General features: G+C 56.1%; 1 protein-coding gene across 4 annotated transcripts in view; it reads left to right on the top strand.

The window, feature by feature from the left end:
• Positions 1-7,091: 7,091 nt before the first annotated feature.
• Positions 7,092-9,156, top strand: part of FAM168A (family with sequence similarity 168 member A) — a 376,753-nt gene continuing 374,688 nt past the window's right edge. For all 4 annotated transcript variants that reach the window (XM_075919566.1, XM_075919569.1, XM_075919567.1 and 1 more), the window contains exon 1: positions 7,092-7,350. The gene's annotated coding sequence lies outside the window, so the exon portion shown is untranslated. The remainder of the gene's footprint in view (positions 7,351-9,156) is intronic.

Genomic DNA, 9,156 nt, shown 5'->3' with positions numbered 1-9,156 from the left:
CCCACGGTGGCACTGGTGGACTCAGGGTGCAGCCAGACCCTAGTTAGGGCCGACCTAATATCTGAGCCAGAGCCAGCCGGGGGCCCCATCCGGTTGCTGTGCGTACATGGGGACGTGCGGGCGTACCCGACAGCATGGGTGCGGCTAGATGATGGCCAGGAGGTGGGGGTCTATAGCGTGGGGTTGGTCCCGACGCTCGCCTACCCCGTGATATTAGGCCGCGATTGGAGAGGCCTAGGCCGGGTGTTGCGGGAGTGGGGCCAGCAGTCAGTGCCAGGGCGGGGCACCTCCCCACACGACCTGGAGGAAGCCGCCCAAGGCAAGAGTCTAAGGGGGGAGGAGAGGCCGAACCCAGGAACAGCGGCGGGCTTGCCACCGAACCAGGGAGACCAACCCGCCTGGGAGGAGGAAGTCGAAACCCTAGAAGTAGAGGGCGACTTTATGAGAGAGCAAAGGGAAGACCAGACCCTGAGTCGAGCTTGGGAGCAGGTACAGGACCCAGGGGAGGGGACCAGCCAAGATCCCCGTAAGCCCCAAGGCCCTCGGTTCTGTGTGAAAGCAGATCGGCTATATAGGGTGGTCCGGGAACCCCAGACGGGGGAAGACATCTGGCAGCTCCTGGTCCCCCACAGGTTTAGGAACGCCGTACTCCGGCTGGCGCACCGGCTGCCTTGGGCTGGCCACCTCGGGCGAGAAAAGACCCTGCAACGGATAGGGATGAGGTTTTTTTGGCCGGGCATACACCACGCCGTGAGGGCCTTCTGTGAATCCTGCCCCGAGTGCCAACTCACCAGTAGAAAGGGGGTGCCGAAAGCCCCCCTGGTGGCCCTGCCCGTGATAGGGGTCCCCTTTGAAAGGATCGGGTTGGACCTGGTGGGACCCCTAGAAAAGGCCAGCTCAGGCTGTCAATACATCATGGTGGTGGTGGACTATGCCACCCGTTACCCAGAAGCGGTTCCCCTACGTAATACCACCGCCCGCACTCTGGCCGAAGAACTTTTTAAACTGTTTGCTCGAGTAGGGATACCGAAGGAGATCCTGACCGACCAGGGGACCAATGTGTCGTCCCGGCTGATGGCAGAACTATCGCGGCTACTGAACATCCACCCTCTGAGGACGACGGTTTACCATCCCCAGACAGACGGCCTGGTGGAGCGTTTTAACCAAACGCTAAAGACGATGCTGCGTAAGTTCGTGGCTGAGGACCCTCGACACTGGGACAAGCTCCTACCAGCCTTGTTGTTTGCCATTCGGGAGGTCCCCCAGGCGTCAACGGGTTTCTCCCCATTCGAGCTCCTATATGGGCGACAGCCGAGGGGAATACTCGACCTTTTACGAGAAAGTTGGGAAGAACAAGAATCGCGTGTCCAAGGGACAGTACCCTATATCTTACAGCTGCGGGAACGCCTGCGGAAGGTAGGGGAATTTGCCAGGGCTAACCTCCTACAGGCGCAGGAGGTCCAAGCCCGCTATTACAACCGAGGGGCCAAACTCCGCTCCTTTGAACCGGGGGACCACGTCCTCGTCCTGCTGCCCTCTCGAGAGTCCAAGCTGTTGGCCCGATGGCAAGGCCCGTTCGAGGTGGTCCGGCGAATGGGGACGGTGGACTACGAAGTGAGGCTGCCGGGGAGGAGGAGAGAGGTACGATTATACCACATCAACCTCTTGAAGGAGTGGAAGACCGCCGAAGGACTACTGGTCACCCCATATCCCCCGGATCCAGAGCTCGGACCAGCCGTAGAGGACCTCCAGGGGGAGGCTCAGATAACGATGGGCCCCGAGTTGAGTCCAGTACAGCGGGGAGAATTACAGCGAGTGGCCCAGAGGTTCGAGCCGTTTTTCTCCACTCGACCCGGCCGCGTCCGCACCACGCATCACCACATCGCTACCCGGCCAGGCCATAAGGTGCGAGACCAACACCGGCCCCTCCCTAGGAAGATGTGGGAAACAGTCCAGCGGGAACTCCAGACCATGCTAGAGATGGGAGTGGTGGAGGAATCTCATAGTGAGTGGAAGAGTCCCATAGTTCTAGTCCCGAAGCCAGACGGCACGACGCGATTTTGCATCGATTTTCGGAAAGTGAATGCCATCTCGCGGTTCGATGCCTACCCGATGCCCCGAACCGAGGAGCTCTTGGAACGGCTCGGCCAAGCGGAATACTTCTCCATCCTGGACATGACGAAAGGGTATTGGCAGATCCCACTGACACCAGCCTCTAAGGAGAAGACGGCCTTCCCTACACCGTGGGGCCTGTTTCAATTCGTGACCATGCCATTCGGACTGCATGGGGCAGCGGCCACGTTCCAACGATTAATGGACCGATTGTTACAGCCCCATCACGCCTACGCAGCCGCATATATAGATGACGTGGTGATCTATAGCCCAACGTGGACGGCCCATCTGCAGCACTTAGAAGCCGTATTGAAGTCCCTGAAGGAGGCCGGCCTCACAGCCAACCCGCGAAAATGCCAGCTGGGACGCCGGGAAGTAACCTACTTGGGGTACACGGTCGGGCAAGGGACAGTACGACCGCTGGTGGACAAAGTGAAAGCCGTGCAGGAGTGCAAGACACCCGCAACCAAAAAGCAGGTACGCCAGTTCTTGGGGCTTGCGGGGTACTACCGCCGGTTTATCCCCGGTTTTGCGGACATTGCAGCCCCTCTATCTGACCTCACGAAAAGTACCCAGCCGAACAAGGTACAATGGTCAGCGGACTGTGAGGTGGCTTTCAGGACACTGAAGGACCAGCTTACTAAAGCCCCGGTCCTGTTCCACCCAGATTTTTCAAAGCCCTTCCTACTGCAAACGGATGCATCAGAAAGAGGCTTGGGGGCAGTGCTGTCCCAACAGGCAGAGGGAGGGGAGCACCCGATAGTTTATTTGAGCCGCAAGCTCTTCCCACGAGAACAGAACTACGCTACTATAGAAAAGGAGGCATTGGCAATAAAGTGGGCTGTAGACGCCCTAAGATATTATTTATTGGGCAACACGTTTCAGGTGGTGACAGACCATGCCCCCCTGAAATGGTTAAATAGCATGAAGGAGACGAACCCCCGTTTAATGCGGTGGTATCTATCTTTACAGCCGTACAATTTCAGTATAACCCATCGCCCAGGGAAGGCGCACACGAATGCGGATTTCCTTTCCAGAGTGGGGGAAGAAGAGACGGGAACGGACGAGGGGATAGGTACCCACTTAAGTGGGGGGGTGTGTGACGGGGCGGCCCCGCCCCGCACTCAAGCCCAGGGAAACCACCTGGGGCCGGGGGCGGAGAGGGCCCCACCCACACAGCCCTACTGGGCATGCTCCAAAGGGAGCCAAGGTATAAAAGGCTGCTGGCTTGCTCAGAAAGGGCAGACTGCGACCCGAGCAGGAGCTAGCGGCCACTGGGCAGAGAGGGAGTCGCCGGGGGAGCTGAGCGTGCTGCTGCCGGGCCTCTGCAGGGCTCGGCCCCAACGCCGGAGCCGCCGACCGACCACCCGCGTACCGAGTGCTGGACCGGACTCCGCCAACTCTGCAGCTGCCAGGGGGAGGACCGCTACAGCTCGTCGACCGACGCCGACAGGTGGGACCGCGGCAGGCTGCGAGCAGGGGGTAGGAAGCGACCCAGGGCAGGGAGCTGTAGAAGCCCCTGAGGGCTCGGGGCGTTGCGGGGAGGAGCCCCCGCCGAGCCAGTGGTGGGAACCACCCGAAACTACTAGGGCCCTGGGCCGGGGTCCGGTGGAGAGGGAGGGCCCGGACCCCCCTACCCCTGCGGCCTGAGACCCTGGCACGTGGGAGCGGGGTAACAAACGGCAAACTGTGGACTAGGCCTCTGGGCCTGCAAACTGTGGACTAGGCCTCTGGGCCTGCAAACTGTGGACTAGGCCTCCGGGCCTGCAAACTGAGGACTAGGCCGGGAGGCCGTATTTCCCCTAGCACAGGGGCATTGTACTTTGGGACCAGGCCGGTGGGCCGTATTCCCCCTACGAGAGGGGCAGTGTACTTTGAGGGCTAGGCCCAGATGGGCCGAGTTAGGCCCCGGATGGGGGTGGCAACCCCAAGACAGGGGCGAGCCCCTCGACAGCCTCCAAGACCTCTCTCCTAGCCTTCCTCATGTCACTGATACTTACATGTGCCACAGCCACCAGCTTCTCCCCAACACTACGCATAAGTCTATCAGATGTCTTGAGAGATCCACAACCTTCACCACAGGCAGGCAAGTTACCATGCAGTTCTCCTGGTCATTGCGAACCCAGCTATTTATGTTTCTAATGATCCAATCCCCCATTCATAATATCTGTTTCTGTCTAATAACTGGAATTCCCTCTCCCCAGAGAGGTATCCTCAGTGCGAAAGGATACCATGACATCATCGGGAAGGAGGGTTCCCGCTGTGGGAAAGTTTCCTTCTGCTTTAGCTGAATGTTCTCCTTCCCTGCAACGTTCACCTCCTCAACAGCACAGATCAAGAACTACTGTGAAGGGTGTGTTAAGGGGCTACCCCCATTTAGCTCCATGGCAAAAAGGGCTTAAAAAAGAACTGGACCATGCCTAACAGTGCCAAAGGTAGCTCCTCTTCATACTCTGTTCAATGCTGGTATTTACAGAAAAGTGAGTATGAAGAAGTTGGACATCACACAGCTTTAAATAGCACACATAAATGAGGCTGGAATAAATAGTTAATACCCAGTTTGGGAATCTTAGTTCAATAGACAGTCCAAACATGGGGAAGGGAGACATTCTGTATCCTGCCACAGCTCAGCAGCTGTACTATATGACTTTTGGAAGTCCCTGCCAGCCCTACACAGGTATGTTTCTGCCCTGACTTACACCAATGCACACAATGGTCTTATTATAGAGAGGCTCAGAAGTGGCTTTCTGAAGACGAATCAATTGAGCCATCATTCTTATCTGGACTTATTTTGATAGTGGTTCTGCCATATATTTCCTCTGTGCCTGACCTTGGGAAAGTCACAAATAAGGTGGGATTTTCCAACATGCTCAGCACAGATTTAATTTACTCCCCTAGAAGTTGCTGGTCTAATTCCTGTTGACTCCATCAATAACTGACTTGGGCCAACTAGCTATATTAAATACTTGCTTGGCCCCTATTACTAGCATTTCCCAATCTCTAATGTTATCCTCACACAGAACACCCGGGGGGAAGTAAAGAAGTGTTAGCTGAATATAGCAATAAGTAAACTGAGAGCAGATTTTGGCCAACATAATTCATTTCTCCTCCCGCCCCCCACGACACACAGTTTCTCCTATCCTTGCTCTGCTCTTTCTCACTCAGGGATGTGTGGAATGCAGAAGAATGCAGTGCTTGTCTTTTAGTGAAGTTGTTGCATTGAAACAGCTATCTCTTTTCTGGCAATGGTCAGAAATCCATCCTATTTGGTCACTGAAGAAATCTGAAAATGCAGAGTTAACTTCATTATTTTAGACTTCAGCCTAGAGACAATGTTTTTCTAAAATCCACGGAGGAAAAGGACCCATTACTTCCCTGTCAGATTTTTCAGAGATGCTCTTGCTCATGTCCAGGTGAGCGGGCAGCCCTGTGAGAGCCCCTGGCAAGGTGTGGGGGGACAGCTCTGTGCTCCTAGAATGGACCGGGCCTTGGGCAGAAGGGGCGGGGTCAGGGACAGCCAGCCCTCTGCGCCTGCAGAGCACTGCACACCTTCCCCAGTCCTCAGAGCTGCATGGCGCACGTGGCACAGCATTCCAGCGGCCATTTAAAAGGCCTGGGGCTCTGGCTGCCATTGCTGCTATCACCAAGCACTGTGGCAACTGCCCTCTTTGCCCCCTCATCGGCCAGGCCTGCTCGCACCTGGCAGAATGGTCCATTACTTGAATCAAAAAATGGTTACAAAGGGAGACAGCTGAACTGGAGTTCATTTACAAATTCAACACTGTTAATTTAGGATTGAATAATAGGGTTGCCAGCAGGGCTGGACCGAGCCATACTTGCGCCCCGGGCAGTGAGCGCGCGGTGCCCCTTACCACTTCAATCAGGTGCATGGCCCCACCCCCAAGCACATGGGGCCATACTTAATCCGGCCCTGGTTGCCAGGTGTCTGGTTTTGAACAGGACAGTCCAGTATTTGAGCTTTCTGTTTGGGAAACAGGCTGTGGAACTCCTTGCCAGAGGAGGCTGTGAAGGATTATAACAGAGTTTAAAAGATAAATTCATGCCGGGGGTAAGGAATGGTGCCTCTGGCCTGTTTGTCAAAGGCTAGAGAAGGATGGCAGGAGACAAATCGCTTGATCATTGTCTTTGGTCCACCCCCTCTGGGGCACCTGGCACTGGTCACTGTTGGCTAGATGGATCTTTGGTCTGACCCAGTATGGCCGTTCTTATGTTTCATTAACACAAACAACTTCTTCCTTATATGCATTCCTTCTTCTGTAACTTTCACTCCATCCATAGGGTGAAGTGGGTTTAACCCACCAAAGCTGATGCCCTAATAAATCTGCTAGTCTCTAAGGTGCCGCTTGTTTTTCCAAGACAGATCATTTGACTTGTATTCCTGGGGGGTGGAGGGTTGCTCTAGGCAGGCAAAGGGAGCCAGGAGGGGAGGGGGACAAATCCCCGGCCTGTGGGCCCTCTCCCTGCACAAACGAGGTTCACAGCTGGGGTCTAACAGTCCCCCAGGGTGGGTGTTCTGGCATCTTGTCTAGTGACTACAAGTCCCAGCATGCCACGCTCCATGACTACAGGTCCCAGCATGCTGTGCTTCGGCCGCCTCCCGCAGCCGGCCTCTCTGGGACTACAGATCCCAGCATGCCGTGCACCACCCTTGTGCCCTGCTCCAGCGGGATCCCTGTCCGCGCTGCTCTTCGCCTCCCCGGCCCTGGAGCGTTGGCTGCGTGCCCCAGCAGGCCGTGCTCCTGTGTCGCGTGGGCCGCAGTCTGTCCCGGTCATCGGAAGACTACAACTCCCAGCACCGTCGACCGTAGTGCCCCCCCCCAAACTACAATTCCCGGCATGCAACACTTCCGCGTGCAGTGTGGCGAGCGCTGCCACCGAGCTAATGCTCGGATACTACAAATCCCAGCATGCATTGCCGCCCCTTGCCTCCCGGGGAAGAGGCCACGTGAGAGAGGAAGACTTCAGCTCCCAGCATGCCTCGCTAGCGCCAGCGCCTAGCGGCCTTGGCGTGCCGGAGCGTGGCCTGTAGGGAGTTGTAGTTCGCGGCTGGTCTCTAACGGTCCCGCTGGTGGTACTCTCCCCCCTCCCCTCGGCCCGTCCCCTCCCCCACTCGTTGGCTGCTGCGGGAAGAGACAGGAGGCGGAGGAGGGGAAGCCGCGCAGCCACCGCCACGGACACCGGGAGCGGGGACGCCGCCGCCACCTCGTTCTCCCGCAGGTGAGCGGTGAGGAGACCCCCCCCCGGGGGCCAGGAGCCACCGCATCCCAGGCCGTGATGGGGGGCTGGTACAGGGGTGGGGGACGTGTGGGGGCTGGTACGGGATTGGGGGGCAGGGTGGGGGCTAATTCGGTGGCAAGGGGGGCAGGTAGGGGGAGGCCGGTACGGGAGCGGGGGGAGATGTGGGGACTGGTATGGGCCGGGGGGAAGTGGGGGCAGGTATGGGGGCTGGTACGGGGGCGGGGGCAGATGGGAGGGGCTGGTACAGGAGCAAGGGGCAGATGGGAGGGGCTGGTACGGGGGCGGGGGCAGATGGGAGGGGTTGGTATGGAGCTGGGGGAGTTTTTACGGGAGCGGGGGGGCAGTTGTGCGTGGGGGGGGGAGCTCTCAGCTGGGAAATAGGTGGAGATGATATGGGGGGGGAGGGAGAGTTGTGAGGAGGCCTGGCAGGGTGTGTGGGGGGTGTTGGTATGGGGCAGGATGTGTCTAGGGAGAGCTGATCCAGGGTCAGGGTCTGTGAAAGGAGCTGGCAAAAGGGCACCCTGTGTATGTGACGCTGGTAAAGTGCATCTGTGCAGAGCTGATATGGGGCACAGGGAGCTGATTTTGGGCTAGAAGGACCCTGCACAGAGGTGGGGGGAAGAGAGGAGCTGGTCTGAGGGTCATTTGGCATGGAAGAACCTGTTGGGGGCGGTGCTAATGTAGAGGCATGCAGCTGGTATGGACATAGCTGACTGCCATGGGGTAGCATGTTGGTACAGGGCTGCCATGGAGACATAAGGGGGAATTGGTTTGTGGAAAGAACTGGCACAGGGAGCTGCTTTGGGGGCAGCTGCCATGTGAGTCTGGGGAAGAATGAGGGAAGCTGGTATGTGTGGATGGTATGCGTGGATGGTAACAAGGGGTTTGACATTGGTGCTTGGAAAGAGGGTTGGTTTTGGGGGTTTGAAGGAAATAGGAAGGTATTACAGCAGGAAGGATCTGCTAGGCATGGCGCACATGTGAAGAGCTGGAATGTGAGAGCATTTGGGGATATAAAGAAGGTGAGGCCTGTGGGAGATGGTAGCAGGAGAGAGATTGGATGATGGTGGTGGAAGTGCTAGAAAGAAAGGTAACAGAGAGCTGAAGATGGTACGTGGGAAGCTGGAATAATGGGTACTAGTGTATGTGCCCTGAGCTCTTGTGATAGGCTGCACTTTATATATATAAACAATAAATGCAGGAGTTTGGCAGCAAGACAAGTTGTATGTGGAAAGCTGGCATAGGTGGTATGGGCATAAGGGCAGCTGCTAAGGGAAGAGCTGGCAGGGGTGAGAGGAATTGGCAGGGTTATGGTAGAGCTGGCAGGCGATAGGAAGGAGTCATAGGGACTTGGCAATCATACAGGGAACTGGCATGAGGGAAACAGGATCTGGCAAGAACATGAAGTTGGGGGAGGTAAGAAAGTGGGTTCCATTTCAACCTTCGCCTTTCCTTTCAGGGAATTAAAAAACGGAAATTAAATCATTGGGGTCTTGGTTAAGGTTGTTTATTATTTCTCATCCATATAAAGGCTGTATTTTAAACCTAAGTTTTTGTAGACTATTGGAAATCCATGCAGGTTGATGCAGAAGGACTATTTAAAAATGAATGGATGCTTCTGGTTTGCAGCATACAGTACAGGAATGTGTAGTTAATGTAAAGGAGCTTGTGGGGTAAAGTGTGGAGGATAAAAATGGATTGTTGTGTAACTTTGTGGTGGGGAAGAAATGAATTATGTGGTCTCCCTAGTCCATTTTGTGTCATATTGGAATGCAGGGTTTAAAA

The sequence above is a fragment of the Pelodiscus sinensis genome, chromosome 1, assembly GCF_049634645.1.
Source record: "Pelodiscus sinensis isolate JC-2024 chromosome 1, ASM4963464v1, whole genome shotgun sequence".
In the NCBI taxonomy this organism is placed as follows: Eukaryota; Metazoa; Chordata; order Testudines; family Trionychidae; genus Pelodiscus; species Pelodiscus sinensis.
Note: the sequence above shows the minus strand (reverse complement) of the source record. Positions and strands in the feature narration are given on the sequence as shown.